A 17,285-nucleotide genomic window follows, 5' to 3' on the forward strand; every position below is an offset into this window, starting at 1 on the left:
ATTGCACTGCTCTTCGTATTTTGCACAAAGGTCTGGAATTCGTCGCTCTCTCCAGCCCTTTTCCCCACTATTTATTAATCGCTACCTCTGGGGAAAATCCTATATTTGTAAAAAGATTCTTATTGACGTCAAACCTATAGACTTGTTACTTAATTGCAGTGACGTGACATTGTCTTTTATAACGCATATTTACATAAAGGCGACTTCAGTAATAATTACCGGGGAGGATGGGGAAGTGCTAACATTATTCAATTGTTATTTTTTTCCACAGACTTATTCCTGAAAATTGGCCAATTTAATCATTACGTTTTTACCACACTTATAATTGCACAACATATATTCAAGGAGTGAGGAAGCCTGAGTGGAGCACTTTCAGCAAAGTATTCCTTGTGTATTAAAAAAGGAAGAATATTATCCTTTTTATAACATATATTTTGGAGTAGCTTGGGTGACAATGCAGAGGCAGCTGAGCCAGGAAAGCTTGGTGCTGCGGCATAAACAGCCAGCGATAGATTTTACTAGCTGTTGACGCCAACAAACTGGCACCAAGGCTGCTTCAAAGCAAAGAGTTCACTGCAGATGAAAGCTGCTCTGTCAGAGTCACTCTTAAATCAAAATACTTTCATTTAAAAAAATAACACACCATAACCCTAGCATTTCATTCTCCTTTAGAAAGAAAGAATTGCATTTATATAGTGCCTTTCATTACTTCAGGACATCCTAAAGCACTTTACAGCCAATTAAGTACTTTTGAAATGTAGTCACTGTTGTAATATAGGAAACATGGCAGCCAATTTGCACACGGCAAGGTCCCATAAACAACAATGTGATAATCACCAGATAACCTGTTTTAGTGATGTTGGTTGAGCGATAAATATTGGCCAGGACACCGGGGAGAACTCCCCTACTCTTCTCCGAATAGTGCCATGGGAACTTTTACATCCACCCAAGAGGGCAGATGCACCTTGGTTTAACACCTCCTCTGAAAGATGCCACCTCCGATAATGCAGCACTCTCTCAGTACTGTGCTAGAGTGTCAACCTATATTTTGTGCTCAAGTCTCTAGAGTGGGACTTAAACCACCAACCTTATGACTGAGAGGTGAACGTGCTACGACTAAAGCATAGCTGACACCTCATTAAAGGACTGGCATGCTGTATTTAAAAAAAACTATAAAAATGTATTTAATTTTTAATGAGTTTAACTCACATGTTGCCCACATACGCAGAGCTTTTCTCCCCACCACCCCCACTCCCACCTCCATAGCTATTTTGTATTGTTAGGATAATGCGGCCAGCAAAACACCAATTTTCTCATGAAATTAGAAAGGCTGCAGAAAAATCATAAAGTGCTCGGGAGATCCAATGGATTCCAGAGCACTTTTTAAACCAGGTTTCACACCAAACTGGAGCAATAAGGGGCAATTTTTGATTCCAGTGTAATTTGGGTGCATGCTGCGCCTGCCCGAAGGAATCAGAATGGGGCCTGAGCCATTTTAGCAGTTGGGCCTTACTTACATTAATGTAGTGTGCTGTCAGTGCAAAGCTCGCTGATCCGAGGGTGTGGAATACAGCAGCGTGGACAATTTTAAGGGGCCTGCAGCAGCACCTTAAAGGGGAGGGTTGGAAGCATCTGGAGTGAAAGGAAACACCAGTTTATAGCAGCAAATAAAGTTTTGCAGCACCTACAGCAGCAAGGAGATTAAATTTGGAAGCCTTCGAGGCTGAAAACCCACAAAGCATTGCAGTAAAAATGAATGCGAAACTTGCTTCCAGCTTTTCCTGTCTGCAGCTGAGGATCCCTTTAATGGATGCTCAAAATGACCACCTCCCGACTTTTACCGTCCAGGTTTGGTGGGCTGGAACTGGAACCGCTGGTAATCCAGTGGGCAGAGGTGAAAATGGCATCGGGGGTTTTAACTACATCACTTAACCCTGATTACCAATGAATAGATGCAAGATCCGCGGTATAACTGACCTTCCTATCAGGAAACAGTATACCAGGTGAGTGCCTCCTGAATATATTATAATTGGGAGCTCCTGCTGCTCGGATCAAGGCCCACCCGAAAATCAGAACAGGTGGGACCTCGGCGGCAGGTTCGTGTTTCAACTAGACGTGCTATTTTTTTTTAGTCCTGCTACTGCTGTGTTTATCATTGCAAATGGGATAGTAGGAATACGAAAATCTCCACCAATGTTTGCCTGGTGCAAATGGTGTGAAATGGCTTCCTGGTTGGGCCTTGCACTTAACTTTAGTGTGCTTGGAAGTTAGATTGCAATCTGACTCTCAAATTATGCTGCCACATTTGTATCAGTGCACACCCAAAACTAATTTGCTTTGAAGTGAAAACGGATTTATAACCACATTCTTACAGATGATATTCATCAGGGACAGCGATTGCTTAATATGAGTAATCATGTTATATACTTTCCATTAATTCTTTTGTAAACTGTAATCTTCCTAAATTTCACATAATAGCAAATCAAACTTAATCCCTTGCCTGAACAAATAAAATAACTAGAGAGCAACACTGAAACTAATGCAAATTGTATTATCAATTATGTACGCAAATGCACGTAACATTAGGAATTTTAAAAATGAGTTAGAAGCACAAATTCAGCTTAAAGGATATGATGTAGTAGCCATTATCGAGACCTGGCTACAAGCTGGGCCTGAATGGGAGCTAAACATTCCAGGCTATAGGATAGTAACAGGAGTAGGCCATTTAGCCCCTCGAGCCTGTTCCACCATTCAATGAGATCGTGTTAGATCTGTGATCTAACTCCATATATCCGCCATAGCCCCATATCCCTTAATATCTTTGGTTAACAAAAATCTATTAATCTCAGATTTAAAATTAACAATTGAGCTAGCATCAACTGCCGTTTGCAGAACAGAGTTCCAAACTTCTACCACCTTCTACGTGTTTCCTAACTTCACTCCTGAAAGTCCGGGCTCTAATTTTTAGGCTATGTCCCCTAGTCCTAGACTCCCCAACCAATGGAAATAGTTTCTCTCTATCTACCCTATCAGTTCCCCCTAATATCTTGAAAACTTCAATCAAGTCGCCCCTTAACCTTCTAAATTCCAAGGAATACAGTCCTAGTTTGTGTGTAATCTCTCCTCGTAATTTAACCCTTGGAGTCCAGGTAGTATTCTAGTAAATCTACGCTGTATTCCCTCCAAGGTCAATATATCCTTCCTAAGGTGCGGATCTTCAGAAAGGACATGGAAATTGGGACGGGAGGAGGAATAGCAATATTGATAAAAGGCAAAATCATAGCAGTGGAAAAAAAGGACATCAATAAGGTTGAACAAGCAATGGAAGCCATATGGGTTGAAGTAAGGAACAGTAAGATGCAAGACTCTGGTGGGAGTTGCCCACAGCCCTCCAGATAGTGGTAATGTAGTGGGGAGATATATAAATACAGAGATCAGGGAGGCATGTAGCAGAAACAATGTGGCTATAATGAGAGATTTTAATTTTCACATAGATTGAGAGAAGCAGAATAGCTTAAGTAGTAAAGGCAATGAATTTCTGGAATGTATTCGGGACAGCTATTTGGAACATTGGGGGGAAAATTGGATAGGGCCTGTTATGGTGGTGGTGGGGGTGGTGCGATCCACTATTACCCCACGCCCAATGGCCTCTGCGCAGGTAGGACGAGACTTTAGTCAGGCCTGAGGACTTGCCTGCAATCTGCATTGGAAATCGGTGTTGAACGAGGATTCCATACAATTTCCACTTTCCACCAGCAGGAGGAGTTCCAATCTCTTAAAGGCAGGCCGTCACTTAAAAATCTCTTAAAGGTAGCTGGTACTTGTTATTTGCTGAAAATAACAGTCTGCTGTATGCACGGAGTCTGAACAGAGATCAGACATCTCACATGCAAAACACAGATGCGGCTCCCATCCCTATGTTTACAAACTGATGAGTTATGTTAAAACATTGAATAAAGATTGCGCACTACTAAATCCCACATCCTGCAAATATAGAAACATAGAAAATAGGAGCAAGAGTAGGCCATTCGGGCCTGCTGTACCATTCAAAATGACCATGGTTGATTGTCTAACTCAGTACCCTGTTCCCGCTTTTTCCCCATATCCCTTGATCCCTTTAGCATTAAGAAAAATATCTATCTCCTTCTTGAATACATCTAATGACTTGGCCTCCACTGCCTTCTGTGGTAGAGAATTCCACAGGTTCACTACCCTCTGAGTGAAGAAATTTCTCCTCATCTCGGTTCTAAATGGCATACCCCGTATCCTGAGACTGTGACCCCTGGTTCTGGACTCCTCAGCCATCGGGAACATCCTCCCTGCATCTGCACGCCGGACCTCACCAATTTGCCGATCTGAGTTGGTACCAGGCCTGTGCATCAAGGTTCTCTGGTGATGCACTGGAGACCTTGGTGCAAGAGGTAGACAGATGGAGGAACATCCTACGTCTCCGGGGGGTGGGTGCAAGAGGCCCTCCAGACATATAGCTGAGCTGAGGCGGCAGAGCAGAGGAGTGGCCCATTAAAAAGCCAGGAGGGAGGAGCGCAGGATCAGCTGAAGCGGCGGAATGGCTGAGTGGAGCGTCGGAGAGAGAAAAAAAAAACCTCAAAGTGACGTCCGTATAAGGGAAGGTGCTGATTGGTGGATGTTTCTTTCTCTGGTGAGTTTTTTTAAGTCTTTAGTTAATTTTAGTTACATTTAGTTAATAATCTAATAAATAGAGGCATGGCTGGGCACCTCAGACCCATCTAATATACATCTTGTGCCATGTGGGAACTCCAGGACACTTCCCGTGTCCTGGATAACCACAGGTGCAGGAAATGTCCGCAGCTGGAGGAGCTCAAGCTCAGGATTTCGGAGCTTAAGCAGTAGCTGGCATCACTGCAGTGCATCCATGAGGTTGAGAGCTATGTGGATAGCATGTTTCAGGAGGTGGTCACCCCATAGCTTAAGAGAGTGCAGGCAGAGAGGGACTGGGTGACCGCCAGACAGACGAGGAGGACCAGGCAGGTAGTGCAGGAGTCCCCTGAGTGCATCTCGCTCTCTAACCAGTATTCAGTTCTGAATACTGATGAGGGAGAGTTTCCGCTGCGGAGTGTAGCCAGAGCCAAGATCATAGCACCATGAATGGCTCAGCTGTACAAGGGGGAAGGAGAAAGATCAGGAGAGCAATAGTGATAGACGATTCTATAGTTAGGTGAGCAGACAGGCGTTTCTGCGGCCGCAGATATGAGTCCAGAAAGGTATGTTGCCTCCCTGGTGCCAGGGTCAAGGATGTCACTGAGCAGCTGCAGAACATTTTGGAGGGGGAGGGTGAACAGCCAGAGGTCATGGTCCATATCGGTACCAATGACATAGGTAGAAAGAGGGATGAGGTCCTGCAGAAAGATTTTAAGGAGTTAGGAAAGAGAGTAAGAAGCAGGACCTCAAAGGTAGTAATCTCCGGATTACTCCTGGTGCCACGCGCTAGTGAGAATAGAAATAGGAGGATAGAGCAGATGAATGCGTGGCTGGAGAGATGGTGCAGGAAGGAGGGCTTTAGATTCCTGAGGCATTGGGACTGGTTCTGGGGGAGGTGGGACCTGTACAAGCCGGACTGGTTGCACCTTAACAGAGTCGGGACCGATATAATTGCGGGGAGGTTTGCTAGTGCTGTTGGGGAGGGTTTAAACTAGCTTGGCAGGGAGATGGGAACCTGAGTGTAGATTCAGATAGGACAGAATCAGAACTGGAGATAGAAGGCAGAAAATTAGCCAGTGACTTAGGAAGGCAGAGGAAACAAAGGTTAGAAAATAAACAGCAAGGGTGTTTGGCAGTGCTTAAAGGTATATACCTCAATGCAAGGAGTCTAGTGAATAAGGCAGATGAGCTGAGGACACAGATAGACATGTGGCAGTATGATATCATAGCTATTACAGAAACATGGCTTAATGAGGGGCAGGAATGGCAGCTCAACGTTCCTGGTTACAGGGATTTTAGATGAGATAGAGAAGGGGATAAAAAAGGAGGGGGTGGCAATTTTGGTTAAAGAACAATTACAGCTGTGAGGAGGGATGATATGTTAGAAGGATCATCAAATGAAGCCATAACGGTTGAGCTAAGGGAACAAAAAAGGGGCAGTCATACTACTGGGAGTGTACTATAGACCCCCAAACAGTCAGAGGGAGAGAGAAGAGCAAATATGTTGGCAAATTTCTGAGAAGTGCAAAAACAGTCGGGCAGTAATAGTAGGGGATTTCAACTACCCTAATATTAACTGGGACACAAACAGTGTGAAGGATATAGAGGGCGCAAAATTCTTAAATTGCATCCAGGAGAACTTTTTTAGCCAGTACGTAGCAAGCCCAACAAGAGAGCGGGCAGTTCTGGATTTAGTTTTAGGAAATGAGGCTGGGCAGGTGGAAGGAGTATCAGTGGGAGAGCATTTTGGTGGTAGTGATCATAATTCAGTTAGTTTTAGCATAGTTATGGAAAAGGACAAAGATAGGACAGATGTTAAAGTTCTCAATTGGGGAAAGGCCAATTTTACTAAGCTAAGAAGTGATTTACCAAAAATGGACTGGAAACAGCTATTTGAAGGTAAATCAATGTCAGAGCAGTGGGAGGCATTCAAGGGGAAGATTCAAGGGGTGCAGAGTAAACATGTTCCCACAAAGAAAAAGGGTGAGGCTGCCAAATCTAGAGCCCCCCTGGATGTCAAGGAGCATACAGGGTAAGATAAGGCAGAAAAGGAAAGCTTATGTCAGACACTGAGAGCTCAATACTACAGAAAGCCTAGAGGAGTGTAAAAAGTGCAGGGGTGAAATTAAAAAGGAAATTAGGAAAGCAAAGAGAGGGCATGAAAAAATATTGGCAAGTAAAATCAAGGAAAACCCAAAGATGTTTTATAAATACATTAGGAGCAAGAGGATAACTAACGAAAGGGTAGGGCTTATTAGAGACCAAAAAGGTAACCTATGTGTGGAGGTGGAAGATGTGGGTATGGTTCTTAATGAATACGTTGCATCTATCTTCACAAAAGAGAGGGACGATGCAGACATTGCAGTTAAGGAGGAGGAGTGTGAAATATTGGATGGGATAAACTTAGTGAGAGAGGAAGTATTAAGGAGATTAGCATCTTTGTAAGTAGATAAATCACCAGGCCCAGACGAAATGTATCCCAGGCCGTTAAAAGAAGCAAGGGAGGAAATAGCAGAGGCTCTGACCATCATTTTCCAATCCTCACTGGATACAGGCATGGTGCCGGAGGATTGGAGGACTGCTAATGTTGTATCGAGTAATTACAGACCGGTCAGTCTAACCTCGGTGGTGGGCAAATTATTGGAATCAATTCTGAGGGAAAGGATAAACTGTCACTTAGAAAGGTATGGAGTAATCAACGACAGTCAGCATGGATTTGTTAAGGGAAGGTCATGTCTGACTAATTTAATTGAATTTTTTGAGGCGGTAACAAGGAGGGTCGATGAGGGTAGTGCTTTTGATGTAGTCTACATGGATTTTAGCAAGGCTTTTGACAAGGTCCTGCATGGCAGACTGGTCAAAAAAGTACAAGCCCATGGTATCCAAGGAAGAGTGGCAAGTTGGATCCAAAATTGGCTCAGTGGCAGGAAGCAAAGGGTAATGGTTGACGGGTGTTTTTGTGACTGGAAGGCTGTTTCCAGTGGGGTTCCGCATGGCTCAGTAGTAGGTCCCTTGCTTTTTGTGATGTATATTAATGATTTGGACTTAAATGTAGGGGGCATGATAAAGAAGTTTGCCGATGATACAAAAATTGGCCGTATGGTTGATGGCGGGGAGGAAAGCTGTAGACTGCAGGAAGATATCAATGGACTGGTCAGGTGGGCAGAAAAGCGGCAAATGGAATTCAATCCAGAGAAATGTGAGGTAATGCATTTGGGGAGGGCAAAAAAGGCAAGGGAATACACAATAAATGGGAGGATACTGAAAAGTGTAGAGGAAGTGAGGGACCTTGAACTGCATGTCCACAGATCCCTGAAGGTAGCAGGACAGGTAGATAAGGTGGTTAACAAGGCATATGGAATACTTTCCTTTATTAGCCGAGGCATAGAATACAAGAGCAGGGAGGTTATGCTGGAACTGTATAAAACACTGGTTCGGCCACAGCTTGAGTACTGTGTACAGTTCTGGTCACCACATTACAGGAAGGATGTAATTGCACTAGAGAGGGTACAGAGGAGATTTACGAGGATGTTGCCAGGGCTGGAAGATTTTAGCTATGAGGAAAGATTGGATATGCTGGAGTGTGCCGCCGTAGCCCCATATCCCTTGATATCACAGAAATCTATCAATCTCAGGTTTAGAATTCACAATTCAGCTAGCATCAACTACCGGTTGCAGAAGAGCGTTCCAAACTTCTCCTACCCTTTGTGTGTAGAAGCATTTTCTAACTTCACTCTTGCACGTCCTGGCTCTAAATGTTAGGCTATGTCCCCTAGTCCTAGTATTCAAGTATAGACGACCTCCAAAAACAGTTACAAATGTCTTAGCAGCCAGAAGCAATAATCCAGCCACTAACCTATAAATCCTACATGGTCCCTTTAAATAGTGGTGGTGGGGGGTCCTCCAGGCACTCTAAGACGCATTCAGATGGTTGGGGTTAAGACTGTGCATTGAGTTGAGCATTAAGTCCCAAAATGGTGTCTATCACTTTAAATCAGCGTTGCACACTGATTGTATCCATTTTCTCCCTACTTTACATGCTTCCGGCATTCGTTATCTGCGCCTGCGCAAACTCCTATATCAAGATGGCGTCCGGTGCATGTCACGCTGGAAATGTGCATGCACTGCCAAGACGCTCTCTTGGCACTTCGGGATGCCACGTAGCGCGAAACAACGGGCGCTACACGGCCCAATTTATCACCCAATATGTTTTAGAACTGGTTTTGATCACTTGAATGGGGTCAGAGAGGAATTTTCCAATTTTTTTCCCTCAATTGGCCCTTCGTTTTTTCCTCTTTTTTTTGCCTCTCCCAATTGCATGGCTGCGAGGGTGGGTGGGGGGGGGGGGGGGATGTGTTTGGCCGTGATGCTCCGGCCATCATGAGTGTGGAGCAGGCTTGATGGACTAGCTGGTCTTTTCCTGCTCATCAGTTTCATCATAGAATGTTTACAGCACAGAAGGAAGCTGTACAGCCCATCAAGTCTATACCAGCTCTTTGTAAGAGCTATCCAGTTAGTCCCATTCTCTCACTCTATCCCTGTAGCCCTGCAAATATTTTCCCTTCAAGTATTTATCCAATTCCTTTTTGAAAGCCACAACTGAATCTGCTTCCACCACCCTTTCAGGCAGCATTCCAGATCATAACTATTTGTTGTGTAAAAAAGTTTTTCCTCGTGTTGCCTTTGGTTCTTTTGCCAATCACCTTAAATCTGTGTCCTCTGGTTCTCGACCTGTCCACCAATGGAAACAGTTTCTCTTTATTTACTTTATCTAAACCCTTCATGATTTTGAACACTTCTTTCAAATCTCCTCTCAACCTTCTCTGCTCTAAGGAGAACAATCCAAGCTTCTCCGTGTAACTGAAATCCCTCATCCCTGGAACCATTCTAGTAAATCTTTTCTGCACCCACTCTAAGGCCTTCACATCTTTCCTGAAGTGTGGTGCTCGGAATTGGACACAATACTCCCGTTGTGGCCAAACCAGTGTTTTATAAAGGTTCAACATAACTTCCTTACTTTTGTACTCTAAGCCTCTCTTTATAAAGCCCAGGATCCTGTATGCTTTTTTAAACTGCTTTCTCAAATTATCCTGCCACCTTCAAAGACCTGTGCACTTATACCCCCAGGTTTCTCTGTTTCTGCACCCCCTTTAGAATTGTACCATTTAGTTTATATTGCCTCTTCTCATTCTTCCTGCCAAAATGTATCACTTTACACTTCTCTGCGTTAAATTTAATCTGTCATGTGTCCGTCCATTCCACCAGCTTGTCTATGTCCTCTTGAAGTCTATTACTATCCTCCTCACTGTTTACTACACTTCTAAGTTTTGTGATATCTGCAAATTTTGAAATTGTACCCTGTATGCCCAAGTACACGTCATTAATACATATCAAAAAAGGCAGTGGTCCTAGTACCGACTCCTGGAGAACATCATTCACCACTACTCTCTGTTTCCTGTCACTTAGTCAATTTCATATCCATGCTGCCACAGCCTCAGTAAAGGAAGACATAGTTAAGATACTGGATGGGCTAAAAATTGATAAAGAAGAGGTACTTGAAAGGCTAGCTGTACTTAAAGTAGATAAGTCACCCAGTCCAGATGGGATGCATCCTAGGCTGCTGAGGGAAGTACGGGTGGAAATTGTAGAGGTACTGGCCATAATCTTTCAAACATCTGTAGATATGGGGGTGGTGCCAGAGGACTGGAGAATTGCAAATTTTACTCCCTTGTTCAAAAAAGGATACAAGGATAAACCCAGCAACTATAGATCAGTCAGTTTAATCTCAGCAGTGGGGAAACTTTTAGAAACGATAATCCGGGACGGAATGAACAGTCACTTGGATGAGGTTGGATTGATTAGGGAAAGCCAGCACGGATTTGTAAAAGGCAAATTATGTTTAACTAACCTGATAGAGTTTTTTGATGAGGTAACAGAGAGGGTAGATGAGGTTCAATTCAGTTGATGTGGTGTATATGGATTTTCAAAAGGCATTTGATAAAGTGCCGCACTGTAAGCTTATCATCAAGATTGCGGCCCATAGAATAAAGGGGGTAGTAGCAACATGCATACATAATTGTCTAAGGGACAGGAAACAGAGTAGTGGTGAACAGTTGTTTATCGGACTGGAGGGAGGTGTACAGTGATGTTCCCCAGGAGTCAGTGCTGGGACCACTGCTTTTCTTGATGTATATTAATGACTTGGACTTGGGTGTACAGGGCTCAATTTCAAAATTTGCAGATGACACAAAACTTGGAAGGGTAATAAACAGTGAGGAGGATAGTAATAGACTTCAAGAGTATATAGACAGGCTGATGGCATGGGCGGACACGTGACAGATGAAATTTAACGCAGAAAAATGCGAAGTGATACATTTTGGTAGAAAGAACGAGGAGAGGCAATATGAACTAGAGGGCACAACTCTAAAAGGGGTACAGGAACAGAGAGATCTGAGGGTATATGTGCACAAATCTTTGAAGGTGGCAGGGCAGGTTGAGAAAGTGGTTAAAAAAGCATACGGGATCCTGGGCTTTATAAATAGAGGTATAGAGTACAAAAGTATGAAAGTCGTGATGAACCTTTATAAAACACTGGTTTGGCCACAATTGGAGTATTGTGTCCAGTTCTGGGCACCGCACTTCAGGAAAGATGTGAAGGCCTTAGAAAGGGTGCAGAAGAGATTTACTAGAATGATTCCAGGGATGAGGGACTTTGGTTACATGGATAGACTGAAGAAGCTGGGGTTGTTCTCCTTGGAACAGAGGTGGTTGCGAGGAGATTTGATAGAGGTATTTAAAATCATGAAGGGTCTAGGCAGAGTAGATAGAGAGAAACTGTTCCCATTGGTGGAAGGGTTAGGGACCAGAGGAAATAGATTTAAGGTGATTGGCAAAAGAACCAAAGGTGACATGAGGAAAAACTTTTTTACACAGCGAGTGGTTAGGATCTGGAATGCACTGCCCGAGGGTGTGGTTGAGGCAGATTCAATCATGGCCTTCAAAAGGGAACTGGATAAGTACTTGAAAGGAAAACATTTGCAGGGCTACGGGGAAAGGCGGGGCAGTGGGACTAGCTGGATTGCTCTTGCATAGAGCCGGCGCGGACTCGATGGGCCGAACGGCCTCCTTCCGTGCTGTAACCTTTCTATGATTCTATGATTTAGTACCTCAGCCATGCCCTCTGCCTCCATCCATAGATCTTTTTGGTCCCTAATCGGCCCCACCCCTCCTCTTACTACCCATTTACTATTTATATGCCTATAGTAGACTTTTGGATTCCCTTTTATGTTAGCCACCAGTCTATTGTCATTTCTAAGTTTCTTAGAATTGACAAGGGAACAGGCTATACCAGATTTAGTAATGAGTAACGAACCAGAATTAGTTAACAGTCTGACTGTAAGGGAACATCTTCAAAATAGTGACCATAATATGATTGAATTTTATAATAGGTTTGAGAGGGAGTAGCAAGACTCACAAACCAAATTTTACAGTTAAGTAAGGCAAAATTTAAAGGGATGGGCAATAAATTGACCACAGTAAACTGGGCTGAGCTGTTAATAGTTAAATCTACCGACAAACAGTGGGAAGTAGTCAAAGAAGTATTTGGCACAATACTTTGATGGAGACTGAAAAATATTATCTGGTGATATATATTTTCAACAAAATGAAAACAAAAGTAGTTTTAAAAAGATAAAGAGGGTCTAATATATCATTCCATTTTTCCTTCATTGAAGAAAGCCCAAATTACAAATTGGTTCAGTGCAAATAAAAAGGAACATTGCATAAAACCGGAGCAGAGCTTCAGATCCCATATCCTCTCCAACACAAAGACCACCTACTTCTACCTCCATAACATTGCCTGCCACTGCCCCAGCCTCTGCCCATCTGCTGCTGAAACCTTCACTCATGCTTTTGTCATCTCCAGGTTCAACTATTCCAATGCTCTCTTCGCCAGCTTCCCATCCTCCACCCTCCTCAAACTCATGCCCATACAAAACTCTGCTGCCCACATCCTATCCTGTACTGGGTCCTGTTCACCCATCACCTCTGTCCTCATTGACAACATTTGTTCCCAGTCCCCCAGTGTAGCGAATTTAAAATATTCATACTCGTAATTAAACCCCTTCATGGCCTCACCCTCCCTATCTCTGTAATCTCCTCCAGCCCTACAACCCTCCGAGAACTCTGTGTTCCTCCAATTAGAGGGTGAGAAGGTTGGTTCTCAAACAAGCGTACTGAACTTGAATAAAGGAGACTATGATGGTATGAGAGCGGAATTGATTAAAGTGGACTGGGAAAATAGATTAAAGGGTAAGACGGTACATGAGCAGTGGTGTTCATTTAAGGAGTTATTTTACAACTTTCAAAACAAATATATTCCACTGAGGAAAAAAGAGTGTAAAAGAAATGACAGCCATCTGTGGCTAAGTAAAGAAATTAAGGATAGTATCCGACTAAAAACAAGGACATATAAGGTAGCCAAACTTAGTGGGAGGATAGAAGATTGGGAAGTCTTCAAAAGACAGCAAAAAGTAACAAAAGGATTGATTAAGAAAGGGAAGATAGATTATGAAAATAAATTAGCAAAAAATATAAAAACAGATAGCAAGAGTTTCTACAGTTATATAAAAAGAAAAAGGGTGGCTAAGGCAAACGTAGGTCCTTTAGAGGATGAGACCGGGAAATTAATGGTGGGAAACATGGAGATGGCAAAAATGCTGAACAAATATTTGTTTCAGTCTTTACGGTAGAGGACACTAAGAATATCCCAACACTGGACAAACAGGGGGCTCTGGGGGGGGGAGGAGCTAAATACGATTAAAATCACGAAGGAATTGGTACTCAGTAAATTAATGGGACTCAAGGCGGATAAATCCCCTGGACCTGATGGCTTCCATCCTAGGGTCTTGAGGGAAGTGGCAGTAGGGATTGTGGATGCTTTGGTAATAATTTTCCAAAATTCTCTGGACTCGGCAAAGGTCCCGGCAGATTGGAAAACTGCCAATGTAACACCCTTATTTAAAAGGGTAGTAGGCAGAAGGCTGGAAATTATAGACCAGTTAGCTTAACATCTGTGGTGGGTAAAATTTTGGAGTCTATTATTAAGGAGACAGTAGCAGAACATTTGGATAAACATAATTTAATAGGACAAAGTCAGCATGGCTTTACAAAGGGGAAGTCATGCCTGACAAATTTGCTTGAGTTCTTTGAGGATATAACGTACAGGGTGGATAAAGGGGAACCAGTGGACGTAGTGTATTTGGACTTCCAGAAGGCATTCGACAAGGTGCCACATAAAAGATTATTGCTCAAGATAAAGAATCACTGGATTGGGGGTAATATTCTGGCATGGGTGGAGGATTGGTTATCTAACAGGAAGCAGAGAGTTGGGATAAATGGTACATTCTCGGACTGGCAACCTGTAGCCAGTGGTGTTCCGCAGGGGTCGGTGCTGGGTCCCCAACTCTTTACAATCTATATTAACGATTTGGAGGAGGGGACCGAGTGTAACATATCAAAGTTTGCAGATGATACAAAGATGGGAGGGAAAGTAGAGAGTGAGGAGGACATAAAAAACCTACAAGGGGATATAGACAGGCTGGGTGAGTGGGCGGAGATTTGGCAGATGCAATACAATATTGGAAAATGTGAGGTTATGCACTTTGGCAGGAAAAATCGGAGAGCAAGTTATTATCTTAATGGCGAGAAACTGGAAAGTACTGCAGTACAAAGGGATCTGGGGGTCCTAGTGCAAGAAAATCAAAAGGTTAGTATGCAGGTGCAGCAGGTGATCAAGAAGGCCAACGGAATGTTGGCTTTTATTGCTCGGGGGATAGAATATAAAAACAGGGAGGTATTGCTGCAGTTATATAAGGTATTGGTGAGACCGCACCTGGAATACTGCATACAGTTTTGGTCTCCATACTTAAGAAAAGACATACTTGCTCTCGAGGCAGTACAAAGAAGGTTCACTCGGTTAATCCCGGGGATGAGGGGGTGGACATATGAGGAGAGGTTGAGTAGATTGGGACTCTACTCATTGGAGTTCAGAAGAATGAGAGGCGATCTTATTGAAACATATAAGATTGTGAAGGGGCTTGATCGGGTGGATGCGGTAAGGATGTTCCCAAGGATGGGTGAAACTAGAACTAGGGGGCATAATCTTAGAATAAGGGGCTGCTCTTTCAAAACTGAGATGAGGAGAAACTTCTTCACTCAGAGGGTAGTAGGTCTGTGGAATTTGCTGCCCCAGGAAGCTGTGGAAGCTACATCATTAAATAAATTTAAAACAAAAATCGACAGTTTCCTAGAAGTGAAGGGAATTAGGGGTTACGGGGAGCGGGCAGGAAATTGGACATGAATTTAGATTTGAGGTTAGGATCAGATCAGCCATGATCTTATTGAATGGCGGAGCAGGCTCGAGGGGCCGATTGGCCTACTCCTGCTCCTATTTCTTATGTTCTTATGTTCTTATGTTCAACTCTGGCCTCTTGTGCATCCCCCAGTACCTTCACCCCACCATTGGCGACTGTGCCTTCAGCCACCTAGGCCCTACATTCTGGAATTCTCTCCCCGAACCTCTTTGCCTCTCCATCTCCCTCTCCTTCTTTAAGACCCTCCTTAAAACCCACTTCTTTGACCAAGTTTTTTATTAGCTCTCCTACTATCTCCTTCTTTGGGTCGGCGTCTGTGAAGTACTTGTTGTTACCATTGAAGGTGCATGCAGAACTCAGTGGGATGGAGTAGAAAGGGCAATGTACCTTTGACTTTGCAGCAATGAGTGCATATCTGATAGTTTACTGATATTACTGTGGATATACATTTGAGTTGCATCAAAGATTTGGGGAGCAGGACTGATATGTATTACACATGTATACTGGTCCTCAGCCTTATCCTAGTCCCCACCCATCTGGTAACGGAGGAAGCTGATACAGTAACCAACTAGTGTTCCTGTCAACACATATTCCTCTTACTGACACTTTAAACACTAATGCTTTAAATCACCAATTTTATACATAAGTGCAAATCAGATAGACTGATCTCTGCACCCGATTCTCTAATCTGCTGTCCTGGTGAGTGAGTCTTTGGCCATCCTGTCTCAGTCACTTTGGCCGTCAATGTGAGAACAAGACCTGATGTTGAGTTCATTGTTACATAGATATTTCATGACATCATAGAAATTACAGCACAGAAAGTGGCTATTCAGCCCATCATATCTGTGCCAGTGCTAACTCTTCAACTGGACTATTTACTTTACTTCCATTTCCCTGCCCTTATCCTGTATCCTTTTGTATTCTTCCTTTTCAAGCACTTATCCAATTCCATTTTAAATAATGAGTAATTTAAAAAAATTGTGCCCCTGGTGCCTGTTGGGAATACATTTTGTAAAATTACCACCCACAGTATCAGCCTCAATAAAGCAGTCCATGTTCCAATAACCCTTGGTGTGAAAAGATTTCTTTCAATCTCCCCGTTCATCCTTCTGGTGATAATCCTGAGTTTATGACTCCTAGTTACCGATTCACCAACTAGGGAGGATAGTCTTTCAAAACGCTTCATAATTTTGAAAACGTCTATTGGATCTCCCCTTTAATCTTCTCTTCCAGTGAAAAAATCCCAAATTTTTTGAATTTTTCTTCATAGCTACCCTGATATAATTGTTATGTTCCCTCTATCCTGACATAATTATGTTCAATTTTCACTGTACCATTTCCTATAATGGAGTTCCCATGACAGAGCATTGCACGTAGTTGAGTATTCAGCTTCAGCTAGCTTCAGCTACCTTCAGGTCTTCATCACTCCATGTCTTATCACGTTCCATACAACAGATTTTGCCCAAAATAGGAAAAACAATTACTTTTAAAATGTGCCTGCAGGAACCCAAAAGCCAAACAATAGGATAGATTTTTGCCTTTATCATCTGGAAATAGAGCATGCCTGGGAGAGGGTAGACAGGAAATTCAGACACAACGGAACCTGCTCGATTTTCCTTCCATTTAAATTAGTGCAAAATCAGGCAGGCTCCATTCTGGGTGAATGGTTCTTCCTTTCTGCATTCCAACAGGGTAAGAAAGACAAAAAGACCTCAATATGTGGCATATATATATATTTTTAAAGTAGTATGCGTAGGTTTGTTGAGGAATGAAACACAGATTGATGTTGGATTAAATCCCCAAGTATGAGTGAGTTTTGAGGTCTAATGCCACTCAATGGTTTATGCCTCAAAAAAAAATCACCACTTCTAGTTTATTCTTATCGTTTTACACTTAACATTATATGTTTCAAAGGGATTGTTGCTGGTCTGATGATGGAAAGTTCCCAGAAGAGTTGTTCATCATTTTATGTTACACACAAGTGATTTAATAACATTATGCAATGCGAATGAAACTTGTGATACAATGAGATTTTCCAATGCTAAATATGTTGTTGATTTATGTGCGGCTAAACATTGTTGCAAACTATGGGATGGCTTTTCAGTGGTGATGATCCTTTTCATCTGGTATTTGACATGCTTTGTTTCAGCTGTTATATGGACTGTGATTTTGGGCTAGATTTTTCTCTGTTTTTGTGCTAGTTTTTTGATGCAATTTGAGAGCTAAATGGAG

Source organism: Heptranchias perlo, chromosome 2 (genome assembly GCF_035084215.1).
Source record: "Heptranchias perlo isolate sHepPer1 chromosome 2, sHepPer1.hap1, whole genome shotgun sequence".
NCBI lineage: Eukaryota > Metazoa > Chordata > Chondrichthyes > Hexanchiformes > Hexanchidae > Heptranchias > Heptranchias perlo.